General features: G+C 37.6%; 1 protein-coding gene across 1 annotated transcript in view; it reads left to right on the top strand.

Moving 5' to 3' along the window:
- The window catches only part of TRIM36 (tripartite motif containing 36), a 1,224,111-nt gene that overhangs the window by 59,189 nt on the left and 1,146,382 nt on the right, over positions 1-18,540 (top strand). The window lies entirely within an intron of this gene.

Here is an 18,540-nt window from a genome sequence, read left to right on the forward strand (position 1 = left end):
AACCCCCTCCCAGGGTGGGGGAAAGATGATGGTGCCCTCTCAGATGTGAGGTCACACTCCTGTGCACTCATGAGCGCTACCTCTAAAGATGATTGGTGGCCAAATACCCACCCTTATGATGATCTCTTACAGTGATACACCTCCTAAGAGGGACTGTAACACTGGATAGCCCTGGACCACCCCCCTCTGTCTCAGGATGGATATACCCGTCTTGCTCTGCCAGCTTTGTCAAGCTTCCAGGGCACTAATCAATTTTGGGTCACCTGGGCCGTTGTCAGGGCTTTATCCCTTTCTGCCACCAGACTTGGCATAGTGATAATGCCTGGTTGTTGTTTTGGTTTTTCTGAACAGCACTTTGTTATTCTTTTCCTTAATTTCAAGTAGTTTACTTTGCTGTAACCATATTAGGAGGTTATTCATGGATTTTTGCATGTTCGATGTAAGAATTTGCAGATTTTTTGTATTGTGTGTGTGAGTGGAGCCATCTGCGTATTGGGTAAGTTGAACTCCTTCTCTGTATTTATGCATTTCATTTGTTCCTCCTTTGTGTCTATGCATTTAATTTATGACAATGACAACAAGTAACAGTCCGAGTATTGTGACTTGAACAGCTCCAATATTTTGAGGCAAGCTGTGAGAATTTTACAGTTAATTGATAGTCCAGGTGAGGATGCAGTTGATGCTTCTGTTGGAGATGATTCAAACTTTTGATGAGATTAGTTCTTCATTGAAAAGTGTATAGCTATGATGTCATGAATGCCACATTTACAGGTGCCTCTACCTGTGTTGTACAAAGGAGGCATACATGACTGTGATCTCAGTCCACCAATGAAAATGTTAAGGGGGTATTGTTAAATGTCATGGCCATTAGTATTTGCTTCATCTGTCACCTCAGAACTTATTCAGGAACTACAGGAGAAGGAATGGTCTATGCAGGAGATTAGAGTGTCGTCAGTCATCATCTTCTAGTTATTAAATATTCTAAGAACATATTTAGTAAGTGCTGGGCTTTTTACTGTAAATAAAGATGGCAGCAACAGTATAAGTAAACAAACCAACACTAAAGTAGTAATAACTTTCAAAAGATCTAACATCAAGATGCAGTGCAACAGCAAACATCTCAATAACTTGTGCTATTTTCATGACATGCTGACTCACCATTTGCAGCCAGCCACACACACCCCGTCTAGGAATCAGTTTTTTCCTATTAATTGCCAGTGGCCTAGATTCTTGGGTAATGGTGATAGTTTCAACATCATAAATAATAGATTTGTGTTCCAAACCCATTTTAGATGACCTTTAAAGTATACCACTAAATCAGTTTCATCCGGCCCTTCCTTAAGCAAGAAACCAGTAGACAGACAATCCACTCAGCTAATACCTCTTTCAGAAAAAGGAATAGAATTTTAATTTGGGTTCTTTCTAGCTCCAAAGCTAGATGGACCAGTAGAGATCCTTTCTAAATCTCACATGTGAATCACTTAGAAAGAAAGCCATTGTGTTCACACTGCAAACTTTACTTCCCTTCATATAGAATGCCTTCACAGGAGTGACTGGACACGTATGATGCTGGTATTTATGGAAATGTAGAGTGATTTTGTTTGGGATGTTTTTGTTTGGAATGTTTAAATTTTTTTTATTCTCTACCTTGACATCTGGCTTTTAAATGTTCCCAGAGTGTTCACCAAATAATTAGCGCTAATGTTTACTCTTTCTAGATTACAGAGAGTTCACTTCACGATAACTACCTGACTCAAGCATCATCTTTTCAAGTATTAGGACATCTCCTTTCAGAAAAGTTCTTGGTACTTTACCATTCTAGCATAGGGTTATCACCTGTACCACTTTGAGAGGGCAGTTGTGTCCTGTGAAAAAAATCGAAAAATGGCAAATGTCCTGAGATTTTAGGACAAAAGTATTTCCTAAGTTTTCTTAAATAGTTGCATAAAACAGTTATTTTGTATCTGTAACCCTTAAATGTTATAGGAAATAGCGTAAGCAACTCAAATGCTACAAGAATAAACTGCTATTTTGGCAAAAAAAAGTGAAGTTCTATCCTTTGTACTACCCATGGGTATGTTTTGTCCTGCAAAATCTGGCATTTCTACTAAAAATGGCCTACTTTGGGCATTTGAAAATGTGGCAACCCTATTCTAGCATAAGCTCAGAAAGTCGGACTTGACTTTTTCTTTTTTTGAGTGGTTCCAAACATGAGAAATTGCAGATGATTTCTGTTGTGTTTTTATTTTTATCAGTTTAAAGACAGCCTTCTGCTGAGGGTTGAATGCTGTCTTCCCCTTCAGGTGATTTGAGAAAATAACTGGCTTACAGTTATCCAGTCATTTGTATGTTTGCTCTGTCCTGTAAAGCACCATGCCATTTTTTTTTTATTTTTATTTCAAAGCTCTATATAATAGGAGACCTATACCCGTTTGAATGAGTATGCAGTCACAATGGTTAAGCAGACAGTTTTATATATGCAATGAATTCCATTAAGTCAAGACTGTATGTTGTGAGCACAAACACTCTATTTTCTGTTTTGTGAAAATGTAAGTGCTATTATTTGGGACTCCTCTTTATGATATTTGAAGGCATCTGTTGTAATTTTGAAAATTGAAAAGAAACCTAAATATATGGCCAGATTCAATAAAGCCTACTCTAGGTGTACACTGTGTACATGATATGTATTAAAGAACATTTTATCACATTTTTTGTGCTTTCAAGTCACTCAGAAAGATTACAGTAAGTGCACATGCAGTCTGTACTTTGTGGTAACTTTTATGAATCCCTGACAATTATTTAAAGCTGCAAGAATATCAGTAGGAAAACTAAAATTAGGAGGAAGAAGATGTGAGTTATGTCTGTGTTTGTTCACTCAGAACATTGTACACTTGGTGGAGACTTTATTGAATCTGACCCATAGTCTTTCTTCCCACTTTATAGACATTTCCCATGGTCGCTTCATTTTCAGATCTCATAAAACAAAAAGAGTAAAAACCAACAAACTTGATGGGTTGACAGGCTAAGTTGTCCTCCTGTCATCAGCGCAGGAGTATTAATTCACAAAACTGCTGAATGTCATACCGAGTTGATGTTTGGCATCATGTGGAGCGATAGATTCTGAGAATTCGTTACAAATTCTTTAACCTCAAAGAAGGAGAATCAGCACTACTGGTAGGATTACGTAACACAAGACAGAAAGTAAAACTGAAATAAATAGCAACAGTGGATGGATGCATGCAACACCAAGATTCGTTTATTTAAAGGTATAGTGTCTGCAGTCAGTTAGGGCTTTAAATAAACTTTGCCTTGGTGTTGCATGGATTCTTCCACTCTTAGCTTTTTATATGACTAGACAAAACTTTTATTAGCAGGGTGTTATACTTAAAATTGTACTTAACAGTATGTTGCATAAATATTCCAGTTTATGGGTTCCTGGAATTGTCTTCTGAGTGAGTAAAAGCTGGATGAAACTTACCTTGCTCAAGGAGTAGTAATGAGAGCCCTACTTCATATCACTGTTAAATGAAATGTTACCATCAGACTACCTTCTACATTCTGATGGAAGGTTGTCCTGAAGGTACTACCTAATTATATTGTCCAGATGCCCCATCTATTTCCCCTGCTAGAAGGAGGTGACCTATAAAGCATCAGTTTGTACACTCAGCCATCTGACATAATGCTGCCTGCAACTCTAGTTTACTATTATCGCACACGAGATAAAACTGATATCCCCTAGCAGCGCGGTTCTTTGCTCTCTGTATGAATTCTAACTATATGGAGTGCTTTTATAACAAGCATCTGATTATATTATAACCCATGGTTAAAACAAACATTGTTTCCAAATCACAGAATATTGAAAAAGGTAGCTATGATCACCTTAAGTGTGGTATGTTCTGTAGCGCTACTTAAAACTCTCCACTATTAGGTGTAGTCATGGAACTGTCAAGACAGGCAGCATGTGAAGACAAAAGTTGAAAGATTCATCTTTGGTAACACTAGCAGTTCCACAGTAAAGTGTTGACCAAGCTACCAAATATTTGTTTTGGTTCCTTTACCACTTGTTTTTTAGCTTCATCACTTTTTTTAAGATGTTCACCATTAGATTGCTGTTGCAATAGCCTAAGTTGTATGGGACATACTCTACCAAGAACTGGATGACCTGCTAGCTTCCAAAGCTTTAAGGCACCTTCCTTGCACCCTAATCTCTGTCAAGCTTGAGGAGAGTGGTGTAAAAGTTGTGGTTAGTGTGTCAAACTCTCACAACTGGCTTGCTATTGATGCTTGTTACAGCTTTGAGAGATTGATGGTTGGTTAATGCTTCTTCAAAGATGAACAGGTAAGTACCCTGTTAGGGACTACTTTCCATTTTCTGTGAAAAAAGTATACATTTTTTCTCAAAAAAACTATATTTTTCTGATGTGATGTTTGTCTAGGACTGAGGACTAGTGTCATGGTGGTTGACAGTAATCTGTCAATTTCCTCCGTTTCTACCTTTTAATCTGGAAAGACTTAAGTGGCGAGCTGAGTTTAGAAACTGGACAGTCACTTTTTTCATTAGTATGATGGATTTGGCTCCTTGCTCCTTGGACATTCCCTTCCCAATCTGTAAAAAAAGAAAAGTGAAGTTGTGTGGATGGCCCTAGTCTTGACTCCAGCTTCCTGTTTGCCTTGACCACCAGTCAGTAACTCCACTATGGCCATGTCAGTTTGCTCAGACTGCTCATCATTTCTCCTGAGCCTTACTGCTGAGATTCCTCGGGAAGCCGCTAAGGACCAAGAGGCAGAAATGCTCTCTATGGCTGTTCATCTCTCCTTTTTGGGCAAGGAAGAACTACTCATTTTGGCATCAGAGGAGGAAGTGGACTTGGATCCTTTGTGGAGCCACTTCAAGTAGCTTGATTCCTGGGGAAAGGACCATTCCTCAAGGCCCACCTTTTCAGTAAGGTCTCGCAGGAAAAGGAGACATAAACTTGGGCATTTTTCTTCACCTGTCTCCCTTTCAACTAGGACAGAAAAAGACTGGCTGGGTTTTGATAAATGTTTATTTAAAGCCTTTCATTCTTTACATTCTGAGTCTTTACTTCATTTAAAAAGGAAATATTTCATTCTTTCTCTGTATTTCTGATCTTCAGTCCGAGGGACAGAAGTTAGACTTGTACTATGTTTTTCAAGTTCCTACTCCACCGAATGGGAATGAGGACTCTGAGTAAAGTTTTTCTTCAGATTCCCCACATAAAGAGTTGACATTTTCTGCTACTATTGCTAGAGGAGTTGTCTTTTTCTCATACTGTTGCCTGAATGAAGAAGTTATTTTGGTGAGATCAATAATAAATACCAGAGTTACAGAAAAGATATTATGATTTTCTACAGGTGGATTCCCACACTTTGCAGCTGCTTCTTCTGTTTTAGCAGCCTTAGAAAATGCCTTCCTTACAGCAATATTTTGCCTGAAAATCAGCCACCTGCCCCTTGAAAAGCAGATAAATTCTGTAAGATTCCCCAGACTTACACATTTCTTTTTTTCAAACCCTAGGTGAAACCCTGCAGTAATTTCTGTGTCAAAACCATCTTCTGCCAAACACTTTATGGCAGCTAACCCTACTCCATCTGATAACATTGGGGAAGCCTTTGAAAGGCTTTATAATTCCACTGTAGCCTTGAGAATAGTGAATTGTCAGGTTCACATGTCTAAATTTCTGCTGGTTTCTTTTGACAATAAGAGGATGTTAATTGCTGACTTTCCTTCTTCAGAGATTGGCATCAATGAATTCTTTTAATTTCTTCTGTCTCTGCAGTAACTAAACACTCTCTAAAAAGTGATGAAAATATTTGTGGACTGCATTCTCAGAATTTACCAGATGATGTGAAAGCTGAGCTCTTGAATGCTCCCCTGGATAAAGAGATATTGTTTGGCCCTTCCTTTGCTGACGTTTTTAAAAGATTAGATAAAAAAAGGAACATTACTTCAAGGGGTTACTCAGATTTGTCAACCTTCCCTACCTAAATTTAATAGCTGTCTTTCCTTTTCAGGATCCTTTAATAAGAAACAGAATTAGCAATCCCAGCAGAGCACAGGTTCAGAAAGAAAGGAGAATCCTCCCAAAACTGAGGGCAATCGAAATCAGATTGACTGTATGTTCATTCTTGTGCTTCTCCCTCCCACATTGCGAGTCTGTAAAGATGTTCCAATGTCTAGGGTTTTCTTTTTTCCCATGGCACCAGATAAATTCAGACATGGGGGCTCTGAGATTCTTTGAAGAAGGCTACAACTGGCAGTGGGATTCCCTTTCCAAAGGACCCCTTTGCACCCATCTAGTCACACCGCTTTGTTTCCTCCTATTCTGTATCAGATGTTATTATCTCAAGGGGGAATGGAGCCTCTTCATCCTCTAGATCAAATAAAAGAATTTTACTGAAGAATATTTCTGGTGCCAAATGTAGAAAAGGAATATGGAGACCTGTTCTAGACCTTTCTTCTCTGAATCTTCACATCATGATTCCAAAATGCTATCTGCTGTCTGTGTTACCTCTCTTTACTTCTTCCAGTTTTCTAGCAAATCTAGATAAGAAAATGTTTATCATTCCATTCCAATTCTCAAAGATTCCAGGTGCTTTTTCTTTAAAGATTTCTTTATCTGAACCTCTGGTCTCTTACTGGCAACTTGGAAGATGTCAGACTGGTACCTTTTAGTCATATATATCCCCAAGAAAGTAAGAAGCCTGCCACTAAATCTGTCTTCTTTTCTAAATGGAAAATAGTTTCTTTCTGGTTTGCAGATAATGCTTAGAACGCTGCTTTCAGTTTATTTCCTCTTGTACTACGGTACCTCCTTGCTTTGTTTAATGCTGGATTATTCATCAGCAGCAGTGCATTTATCTGATAACTCTGCTTTTGTGCCTTTACTTCCTACAGTGACTTCTACTATAATAAAACCATTTATGAAAGGGATTCTTAAGTCCCCAAGGCATCCGTTCATTTAAGTTTGGTATCTCATCTTCATGACTGAAAAGTTGACAACACCTCCATCTGAACCTTTCTCATCAATAATTCTTAAATATCTTGCCTTGGAAGGTGGTGTCAGTAGTAGTAATTACCTCATTGAAAAATATTTTTGCTTAGTGAATGTTTCCACACTGTGAAAATTGTTCCTAAGAGCGTGATTACATTGTTGAAAGCACTATTTGGTGTGACATTGTTGAACAGGTGTTTTTTAAGTAAATCAATCTGCAATCAGACATGGAATTTCCAGATTGCTACACGTGTTGGACAGTAAGACAGTTCAGATACTAAATTGACAGGACAGGGTACATCAGAAAAAAACTGACCAGTTTTTTGTTTCCATCCTGCAGTGCAGGTAAGGGTTTCTAGCTCCAAAAAACAAATTCTACCCAAATGATTAGCTCACTATATTGAATTTTGTTATGACAAATATAGCAAAAATCTTTACAGGGGTCATTAGTCGCTACAATTACTACTACTTTGGTTTCTTTTTAGAAATGTAACTGTTCAACATGTATGTCCAGCTGCAGTCAAGAACACTGTCCACACTTTGACAAAGTACCATAAACTGAATGCCCAATTTAGAAGTAGGGCTGAGTTTGAAAGGTCAGTCTTGCAAAGTTTTCTCTCATAATTGTCCACCTTCTTGATTCCTTGCTATAGAAGTTTAGGTTGTCTGATAATGACAGCATAGTTATGTGTGGTGTCCTTTATAATTATAGACTTGTGTATGTGAGAGAGAGAGAGATTTGATTTTTGAACTAAATATATACAATATGTGCAGCCCAACTACAGTGTTTTTCTTTCTGACTTATGCACGTCGTTTTTTCCAAGTTTATATTTAGTGGGAGTGATTATGAGTATACTGTTAGAGCTTCTCAATAGAACAGTCATTTGAACAATCATCCGTATCAGTAGCTCAACAGGTACCACAATCTCCTTTGTTGGTAGATGATCCAAATACTATGGGTTCTAGTCCCAACCCAGGAGACTTGATTTATTTTTTTTTCCATTACTGTCACTGCAGTGGTGGTGCTACGGTAGCGTTGTTGCCTCACAGTAAGACGTTGTCCTGTTCGATTCTTAGCTAAAGCGTCTTCTGTTTTGAGACATGTGTGACTGGGCGTACCTTCGTTGAAGGTTGTGCATCAGGGCCAGCAACTCGGCACATACAAATCTACTGCCAATCAATAGCGGACCAGAGTTCCGCTGTGGCGACCCCTAACTGGGAAAAGCTGAAAGACACAACAACAACAACTGTCACTGCAATGCAGCAGTAGGGGATGCCACACTCCTGAGTGTACTGTCCTTTCAATGAGATGTTAAGCAGTAGTCCTCTCTGCTTGAATTGGTGGTAGCTCAAATGGATGCAAAAGTTCTTGTAGCACTTATAAAAAAGTAGGGGAATCTCCACATTGCTTTGAGCAAATTTTCCATTGTCAGTAAAAATGCCACCCCAGGTCTCCCCTGAAAAAGAGGCCACTCTCATAGGTGGAATAACTCCATTAACACAGGATGGATAAATGGTTGGATAGGTAGATAAAGAAGGCATGAAAAAAAGTATTGCAGATAGGAATATATGTATTATCTAACGCCAAGAAGAGCACAGACATGAGCTTTCTCACACAAAAGGGACACATTTTTGAAGGGGGGAACTATTTACAGAGTATTAAAGTGAGCAGTAAGTTCAACCAACATATTGCAGAGAGTGTCTGTCTTTCACATATTTACTATTATGGAGTGTTGTATCTCACAACTGCACTTTATTTACTTGTAGTTTTACCTCTTCTGAGTAGAGTTAATTCTTTCTTTCTTTGTTGCCTAAGTTACTCTGTGTTTATTTCCTTAGTTTAACTTGGTTCTATTCCCTCCGATGTACTGAAGCAGGCCATGTATTTTTACAGATGTGAAGCAGGCCATGTATTTTTGCAAATGAGCATACGATAATACCGATGGAGGATTTGTATTTTGTCATCTATGACTGTTGTAGCTATCCTTTCCCATTCAGCCTGTTTTTGTTTACGTGCACTAGGAGTCAAAATTATGCAGAAGTGTGAATCAGAAAAAAATGGATGTAAACATCATCAGCTCCCAGTAGCTGACTGTATCACCTTTATCAAGCTGGTTAACTATTTTCTGTTTTTCTGAGTCTCCCTTCCCTTAAAAAGGATATCTATGATGACTCTTTTGAGATGCCCCAGTGAGCAACAAGCTAACACATAACTAACATTATGGGCAGTTGTCACACTATGTAGCAATGATTTTCATACCGGGCTGTGTTGAGCCCTCGGGTTCTGCCAGAGTTGCCCGGATTTTCCATCAGAGGTTTAAACTGCTTCTGTGAACACTTTTCTTATTGCCCCGTGCATTCATGAAAGCAGATAGCTTAAGAGTTTCTATTTTTCTTACTATGCTGGAATTGGGTCTTTAGCTTAGGCTGTTCTCTGCAACTGTGACAATGAGATTTTTTTTTCTTTTTGGCTGAATTGTAGCAATAGAAAGTGTGAGACTTGAAGTCATATACATTCATGCATACTACATAATTGTCTGCTGTTATGAATGGGAAAAGTTTTTCAAGCATAGCCATTTTCTGGTTGTGTACATACTTGCAGTTGTTTCAGATTTCTTACATTTTTCCAGAAGGCAGGGTAGCCCCGGAAACAGACTGGTTACTGTTCTTGTCTTGGTGATATACTTAGCAAAGATAAAAGATGTTTTCATGCTGGAGTTTGAAAGCTAGGGGAAACGGAGTTGTCTGGGGCACCTTAATTTTGACAGAACAGACATCTGTGTGGTTTCGTGATGACATTTTGCAGAATGATGCATTCTTTTTGAACAGTCAGCAAACAAAAAAAAAATAGGCAAGTGTTTCAGAATAAGAACTCTGTGGCTGTTTAAAAAAAGGTTGTTGCTTAATTTTAGCTACAAAGTCACATTTCTTAGCCACCACACAAGAAGAAGAATTGGATCTATGGAGTGCAATAGTGCTTTGTACAAATTTAATGAAGAAAGTTAGACGTGGTGGTGCTGGTGTGCTGAACTGAAGCTGGATCTGGTGCTGGCGTGCTGCACTGAAGCTGGATCTGGTGCTGGCATGCTGAACTGAAGCTGGATCTGGTGCTGGCGTGCCGAACTGAAGCTGGATCTGGTGCTGGCATGCTGAACTGAAGCTGGATCTGGTGCTGGCGTGCTGCACTGAAGCTGGATCTGGTGCTGGCATGCTGAACTGAAGCTGGATCTGGTGCTGGCATGCCGAACTGAAGCTGGATCTGGTGTTGGCGTGCTGAACTGAAGCTGGATCAATTGTTAGCCTTCTGAATGGAAGGGAACTGTGGAGTTCAGTAGCTGGCTAACTCTACATTTCTATTTTCTGCAGGATTACTAACCACTCCAGACAAGGCAAGAATCAGTTTGTGGTGTCATTTACTTGTCAGGGCTAGGATAATGTCCTGCAACTCCATTCAAAACCGTGCTGTTGAATAGAAAGGTATTAACTACTGCACTATGTCTGCCTGTGATGTGTTCAGCTTATGGTGGCATTCATTTGCTGGAGCTAAAAAGTTTTTCATACAGCTCCATTCAAAACTGTTCTGTTGAAGAGAAAGTTAGCAATATTAGTGTTGTCACTACTTCTGACTACTGATGTGATCACATTATGGTGTATTATTTTTGTGTCCCCATTGCTTATTGTTCATTACCTTCTCTGTCAGTTGATGCATTTTTTACCCATCACCAGGCTGAATGTTGATTGGTAGGGTCTGTCATTCTGACAGCCACCACACCATGTAGGGCATAGGGTATAAAGGTGATGTACGGACACAATTACTCAGTTCTTTGCCATCTGTCCGAATGCCATTATTGTTGTGCTGGTTATCAAGCCATTTCAGGTGAGTACCCCATTGGAATTTCTTCTCTGTTTGTTTTCCTTTTTGTTGCTAACTTGTGTTGATGTCATCCAAGAAGGGAAAATGTCCGTGTAGGAGGCAGATTTCACCATCATGACCAGTGTCTTTTTTGCCTAGGTGCTTCTGAAGACCATACACAGTGCTCTCTGTCTGTCAAACATTTGTCCCTAAGACCTTCTGTAGTTGTTTATCTTCTCTCTCTCCGTATACATCAAAAATCAGCATCTTAAATTGTTGGCTCAGGGTGCTAAGGCAGAATCTTCACATCCTGAGGGGCAGCCATCTTCTAAGAAGAAGATCAAGAAGTCGAGGCCTGATCCTGTTAACTGTACAGCATCCACCGGATGAAAACAAAAGTCCTGAAGACTGTCTGGTGCTTACATAGGTTCCTCTGCTCCAACACCATTGGAGGCTGGCATGGGTCCAAGTTGTCTCATGTCCTCAGAGGCTTTTCAAACGCATAGAATTATATAAGCATAATACTTGTTTTCCTCATAGCAGTAATATGCATTTGATAGAAAAATATATATACATGTTTTTCTGTCACAGTAACAGAGGTTTGGTAATCATAACAACAGTGTGAAAGAAATAAGCATTTGGTTTAACAAAATGTGTTTGTGTGGAACAAATGTTTTTGTAACAAATGGGATTAACAATAGAGGCTTGTTGAAATATCCTAAACAGTTGAATGTACACAGATATTCAAGTGAAAAAGGAAATGACTAACACAGCAGAAAAAGTTAAAACTATCCTATCAATAAAAGAATATTTCTGAAAGAACATTCCAGCCTGCTGAGAACTGGTTTTCTCTGGATTGAAATAAGGATACAGACAAAGAAGGCTTCAATACAGGAAAATAATGTTTTCATCAAGAACTAAGTTTTGAAACTATAAAAGTGGTTGTAGAACACTTGTTTTGGTGGACAGTTTGTAATCTGAGTCAGATGTGGAAGTGCAGTGTATCTCACAGTTATATATGTGTTATAAAGAAAACATTCATAATCTCACAGCAGTGCTTCATCAGCTTGTTTCAATAAATCTGTCAGCAATTATGAATATACAGTTGCACAGTTTATCTGTGAGACCTGTTGCTGTTAATTTTAATTTAACAGTGGCATGCCAAACTTCATTTGGACCTTTTAAATCTTAATAAAATTACTACAACAAGCACTAGTTAATATTTTGTTGGCCAACCTCATCACAGTCTGTATTGAACAGCTGAGCAGTATCAGGAACTTCCAAGCAGGTGAAACTGAGGTTTCATTTTTGCATCTGCTCTGAGACATTCACCAGCATTTTTGACAGAGAGGGAGTTTCCAGTTTGCAGTCTTAGCCTACAGCTGGATCACCTGTTAGCCATTGCTGAAAATGGTAAGCCTGTTCATGAAATAACATGGATACCATCAAGGACATAAGTTCTAAATGCGCACATTCTGTGACTATAGACTTAAACCAGACACTTGATAAAGTTTGGACATTATTATGTTAGTGGTATAAAGACGCCAGTAGTGATGTTAAATGTAATGCAGCATTGTTTGGTATAAATAGAAGTGAAAAGGTTTATATGTATAAATGCATTCATCGTTTTGATTTGTAATGTACAACAGTATAAAACTCAATTTAAATGTTTTAACTGTAGTGACAGATATCCTTGTTTTTGTTTAACATGTCATGAAACTGTGTTACAGAAATTGTCACTAAAGATAGGTCAAAATTGTCAAAGTCAAAAGTCATTTTGTAATGCTAGTTTCTACCTTTTATAGGGGATTCTAGTCATTTTTAGATCATACTAAAAGTTTACAGGTTGTAGAGACAGCTGAAATGTTTCAAACCTGCTCATAGTGGGATGCTTTTAACAACGAAAAACACATGCAATGTTAAAGAAACATGACATACAGGTTAGAAAGTATATGCAAACTGTTTTAAACATTGTGCCAAGGGCTGATGTTGCTATACAGATGGATGCTACATAATGTACAGCAGTGCACACAGATGATGCAGTAATTTGTGCAAATGTACAGAATTTAAAGAATTGGTTATGACAGAAACATGCAGATTTATGGGTTAAAGACAAAATAAAATCCAGTTCAGCTGACACAGTTAAAGTACTTTGAAAGCTGCATTGGGTGTGGCCAGTAAAAAAAAGAAGAGTAACCATATACAGTTCTGTTGTGTAGGGTATACCAAAAATAACAGTCAAGTTACATGAATACAGTTCTGTTAGGATTTAAAGGGTTAAAGATTACAGCAAACAGTTCAAAGTGTAACAGCTGTGTACTAGGTATGGACATGTCATTAGAGGTAACTACAAAGTTATTTGATTATTTTAATATTGCAGTTTCTGACAGGATGTTAGAACAGGCAGAGCATGACAACAAAGATAATTTTAAGCATAATATTTTTTCTCTTGGTACTGATGAAGAGGGGTTTCCAATAGTAAGTGCAGTAGGACATAGAAGAAAGAAGAAAACAGTGGGGGGGATGTGAACAGGGAAGTACTGAGAGTGGCATCAGCCCCTCCAGCTATGGGAAGCCCTGATGACAGACAAAGTGCATGTTTTTAGGCAGCTAGAGAAAGGAGTATTTGCAAAGGATTCAAACATAAGTCAGAAAGAAAGAAAATCAAAAGTTGCAGGGTGATAACATAGATGGTCATAGTGGACTGAGTGTTAACTAAAAGTGCATGACGGTATACCATAGGAAAAGAATTTCAGACCATATGGGCAGAAACAAAAACAGACTGTAGGAGGTTAAACATTGCTATTACAGTGGGAGGAACAATGGATTAAATTACCTATAAAAATCATATGTCATGACTAAATTACCTCAAGGTTTTCAGAACAGCCCCGTCTTTTTTCATCAGATAGAGACATTCTTACAGGATGTGAGTAAAAATGACAAGGTTATTCCGTACATTAATGACATTCTAATACAGTCAGAGACTGTGAAAAAATGCACATCACAGCCGAAAAAAGTTCAGAGATAGCTGCAAGAGGCAGGTTTCAAAGTAAACAAAGACAAAATACATTTTTTGTCACAAAAAGTAAAATTTCTAGGAACCATTATCAGACTGAGATGGAGGACTTCTTGTCAGGAAAGGGTGAGAGGCATTCTGCAATTGCCAAAGCCTTTGACATTTTTTGGATTTGATAAGGGAGATAAAAAAAGAGTTGACTCTACAATGGAGTCACACAGAAGAAAAAGCATTTAAAATGTTAAAGCAGAAGTTTGCAGGGTAACGGATCTGATAGCTCCCACCAGTAAATTACCTTTCGTTTTGCAAGCAGCAGGGAAGGGCACACTCTCAGTGGTGTTATTACAGTCTTGGCCATAACAAGAGTCTCAGGGAATGGACACTAATTTAAAACAGTTAATTTTGTAGCAGGAAAATTACTCATGTAGAAAAAGGATATCATCCTTGCATTAAACAATTTTTGGCCATTTACTGTTCTTTGGTGTTATAGTTCAAACTCTACATTTCACAATCAAAACTTTGTTAAATGACAGTGAGATAAACAAAATCACTGAAGGGGTTAGACATTCCTCCAGTGTATGTGGATGGTGCACGTTTCTGGAAGGATGGGAAGTACTACACTGGATTTGTAGTAGTGACATTGCAAAAGGGAGACAAACCAATTATGGTTAAGTTACCAGAATACATGTCAGCACAAAGGGCTGAGCTAAAAGCTGTACAATATGTTTTGCAGCATTTGCATACAGTAAATATTTACAGTTACAGTGCTTATGTAGTAAATTCTCTGAGACTGCATATGGCAATGTGGGCTAGAAGACGGTTCACTGATAATGCAGGACTAATTCAAAAGTACAGGTTGTAGGGGATAGTTCAGTATTTTAAAGTTAAAAGCAAAGCATCAACAATGGATAAAAGACCTGCAGAAAGTATGCCAAGAAATAGCCAAAGAGCGAAGTAAAGGAATTGATTGGACCATTGGTCCTAAGAGTACAGAATGTAAACTAAAAGATTTACTAAAAATTAGTAACAGGAATGATGTTGTGGTAAACCAGACAAGGTAGATGTTCCAACCTTAAAAGTAAGACAGCTCCAAACACAAGTGTATGTATATAACAGGCAGAATCAAAACCAGTAGGGGTCAGTGCAGTGCAAATTAACAGCAGCTAGGTGTGGTGATATGGACAAGTGCCAGCACAGCAAGCTGGAGTTTTGTAAAGAATGATATATCCTTTGAATGTCAAACTGATTTATACAAGATGCTTGTGTGACAAAGGGAGATACTGCCAGCACAGCTATCTGGAATTTTGTAAATAACTATATGTCATTTGTGAATATCAACATTATCTATATAAGATGCTTGTATTACAAATGTGTTAAAACTGTATGCCATGTGTATATCAAACCTGTTTGTAGAAACGTGTCGAAAAAGGTTTTTTGCAAAGTGCTTGAAATGTATCCACAGTGTGCCCTACTGAAACAGAACAGAAACGTACATGCATTATTGTAACTGTTTAAATGTATATATTTTAATGTTGGAAACTGGAACACAGGAGGTTAACTTCAGTCCAGGAAAACTTCAGAAACAAATAGCTGAAATTAAATTACTTTATGGCTATACAATAAAAGATATCTTTCAATTTCAGTGGAGCAAGGAGATGCAATGTTTAAAACTAGGGAGTTTCTATATTGTCTTTAAGGTGAAATAATTACTAGTTTTGAGTATGAAGGAATGTTAATTGTTTGCAGACTTTCCAGCATCTGCCAAAGATCTGAGGTCTATGTCTTTTCACAGGTAGATGCTAAATACTGCTAGCTTCAAGCTGTGGGGGTTACATATGGGATAGAGTCAGATGACAAGAAATTATGTCATTCTGCAAGGTATCCTAGCAGTAATATTTGAGATATTAATTTAAGAAGTCTCTTAGAGAGAGACAGCATTCTGTATTCTGTCTTTGACCTGACAACAACTAGAAGATCTATTCACCATATCTGCCTTGCTCTGTAAGTAAGTTAACTAGGGTAATTCTCTTAGATACAGTGAGGAATATATAAAAGCTTAGTTTAGATATGTTTCTTTATTTATTTGAGACAGTCCTGCAATGTTGTTTTAAATATTTCCTGTGGTTTTGAAATCTGATGTTACAGTGAATATATACTGAACATTTTCTTGTTCTTTTATTATTTATTATTAAATATATTTAAATATTTCCATGTAGCTGATCTGTATAGAGATATTTAAGTTCTGAGAGTACTGGCATATTTATTTGGTGACACTGTGTAGGCCACTCCTAATAGCCTTGCTCTTGGTCAAACTACCATTTTTATTAATAGTAACATTACACAGTAAGATTGGACACCCTTTGTTAAGGGCCTTAAAGTAGGTGACAATGAGTCGGCTGGTAGCAATGATAACTACCTCATAGTCTGTGCAAAAGGCAGCATAGCTTGTAAACTTGTGCCAGCCCTTCCCAGGTGTGTGTGTCGGCTACTTGGGCAGGGACATGAAGCACTGGTTAGACAGAGAGGGTGCTGGGTGTCTTTGCTTGGCCACTCAGTTGAGATCTCAACTCTGTATGTGTGCCAGTGGGGAGTCTTCTTGGGGATCTGGAGAAAGAGGGAGAAACCAGCCCTGGACTGTCTGTGGTCTCTGTGTGCTTTTAAGGGAAATTACACTTGATGCAAAGTGTGTATGTTGAGAAGCAGTTAAGGCCTGTATTAGATACATATAGAATAGTATTATGTGACAGTAAACAATTTCTTAATGATCTCTTTATATATCAAACAGAGCATACACTCACAGGGTTGGAATATCTAGTTACATTAGATGTAAGATCCCTTTTTACTGCTATACCTAACTTAAAAGAAATATAGTATGTACGTGATTTTCTTAGGAAGAATAGTCAATTCACTAGAGAGAAAATAAACCTTATGTTATTTATTAGAAATAATTTTAGAATTTAATGTTTTTGTATTTGATGGGACTTACTATTTGCAGACTTCTGGCGTAGCTATGGGCACGTCATGTACAAATAGCTACGCCAATCTAGTCATGGCTGAATGAGAAAGTCATTCTATTTTAGGAACATATGAATAAAGTAAGTATATAGGATTTTATTCTCATTTCGTGGACGATTTGTTTGTCTGGAGAGGGGATGAATTGCAACTACAACAGTTTGTAACCTTCCTGAACAGCACTAGCAGTTTCCTTAAATTCACTATGAAATATTCACTTAAATGTCTGGAATATTTAGATGTATTAATAGATAGAGACGAGAATGGGAGGATTCATACCAACATGTATGGGAAGGAGTGCTATCGCAGTACATATTTGCATCGCACTAGCATGCATCCCCAGCGTATTTTTCAGAATATTGTCAGTGGACAAACATTGAGTCTCCAGGCTCCACGATAGAGACGATTTTCAGAAAGTTTTGGGTTTGGTAAGATCTGACTTTTTAGAGAGAGGCTATAGTAAAAAAGAAGTGGAAGTAGCATGTAATTCAGCTAAGAGTTCCAGAAAGGGGTGTGGTAAGCTCTATTTTTCTATTATGACCTCCTCATTAGATAGGACAACAGGCTTTGATAATAAAACCTCTTATTGTAGGACCTATTCCACTGATAGTAAAGAACTTAGGAATATCATTACCAATAATTGGTGCATTTTGAACACTGATAAAGAGATAGCAGAGTTGATAGGACCTAAACCTACTTTTGTTTATAAGAATAAAAAAATCATTAAAACATACACTCTGCTATCCTAATAATAGAGTTCATGATGAGATGCCTACTCAGGCTTTTGGAATGTATGAATGTAATGGGTGTGCTTTCCACATCTTTAATGATGAGTCTAATAAGTTTGTACACTCAGAAACTGGTAAAGTATTTAGTTTAAAAATTTATGCTGATTGTAATACTAAAAATGTAATATCTTTAGCATATTGTAAAGTCTGCCATATGTTTTATGTTGGCAAAACAAATAGGCATGTAAGAGAATGCATTAGAGATCGAATTAGAGACCATTATTACTGTGCCTGTAGAAGGCTTCAATGTAGTGCTATTGGCAAACAAATTATTGAAAAGGGTGATAGTCATTAAGTTTATATTTATGTTGATAGAAGTAGTTGGTGTAAGTATATGGGGAGGTTGACTTAACTAATGAGACAGAATGTAGAAAGCTAAGATGGATTTTTTCTGTGGCCTCACATAGAGGGCTAGGGTTGAATGAATATGTTTCTCTAATACCAGCTGTAAAAGCTAGAAAGTTAAAAAGCAATTTAAATTCATAATATAATTCCTGATGTATCTTTGATATTTTTATAGTTTCATTTAAAGGTGTTTTTACTTTTATTTTTACATTTAGTTTTTGTAAGTAGGAAGGGTCTTGCTTAATTAGAGGAGTTAGTTGATTGGTTGTAGAGTATTAATGCTAATTAAGTCCAGTATATATGCATTGTTTTAATGGATGTGATTTATATGGTCTGAAGAAGCAGTCCTTTGATTGTGAAAGTGCTCATCGTTGTTTTTATTTGTTATTAAAGCTTTTTGCAGTTTATGTTATCATTCCATTGGCTTTTTTATATACTGCCATGGTCTTGTGCTGGCTTTTAGTTTCATATCGATTATTGTAACTTAATTAAATGGATATGGTTTAGTAGAGG

Source organism: Protopterus annectens, chromosome 17.part0 (assembly GCF_019279795.1).
Source record: "Protopterus annectens isolate FY-2018-M chromosome 17.part0, PAN1.0, whole genome shotgun sequence".
NCBI classification, from domain to species: domain Eukaryota; kingdom Metazoa; phylum Chordata; order Ceratodontiformes; family Protopteridae; genus Protopterus; species Protopterus annectens.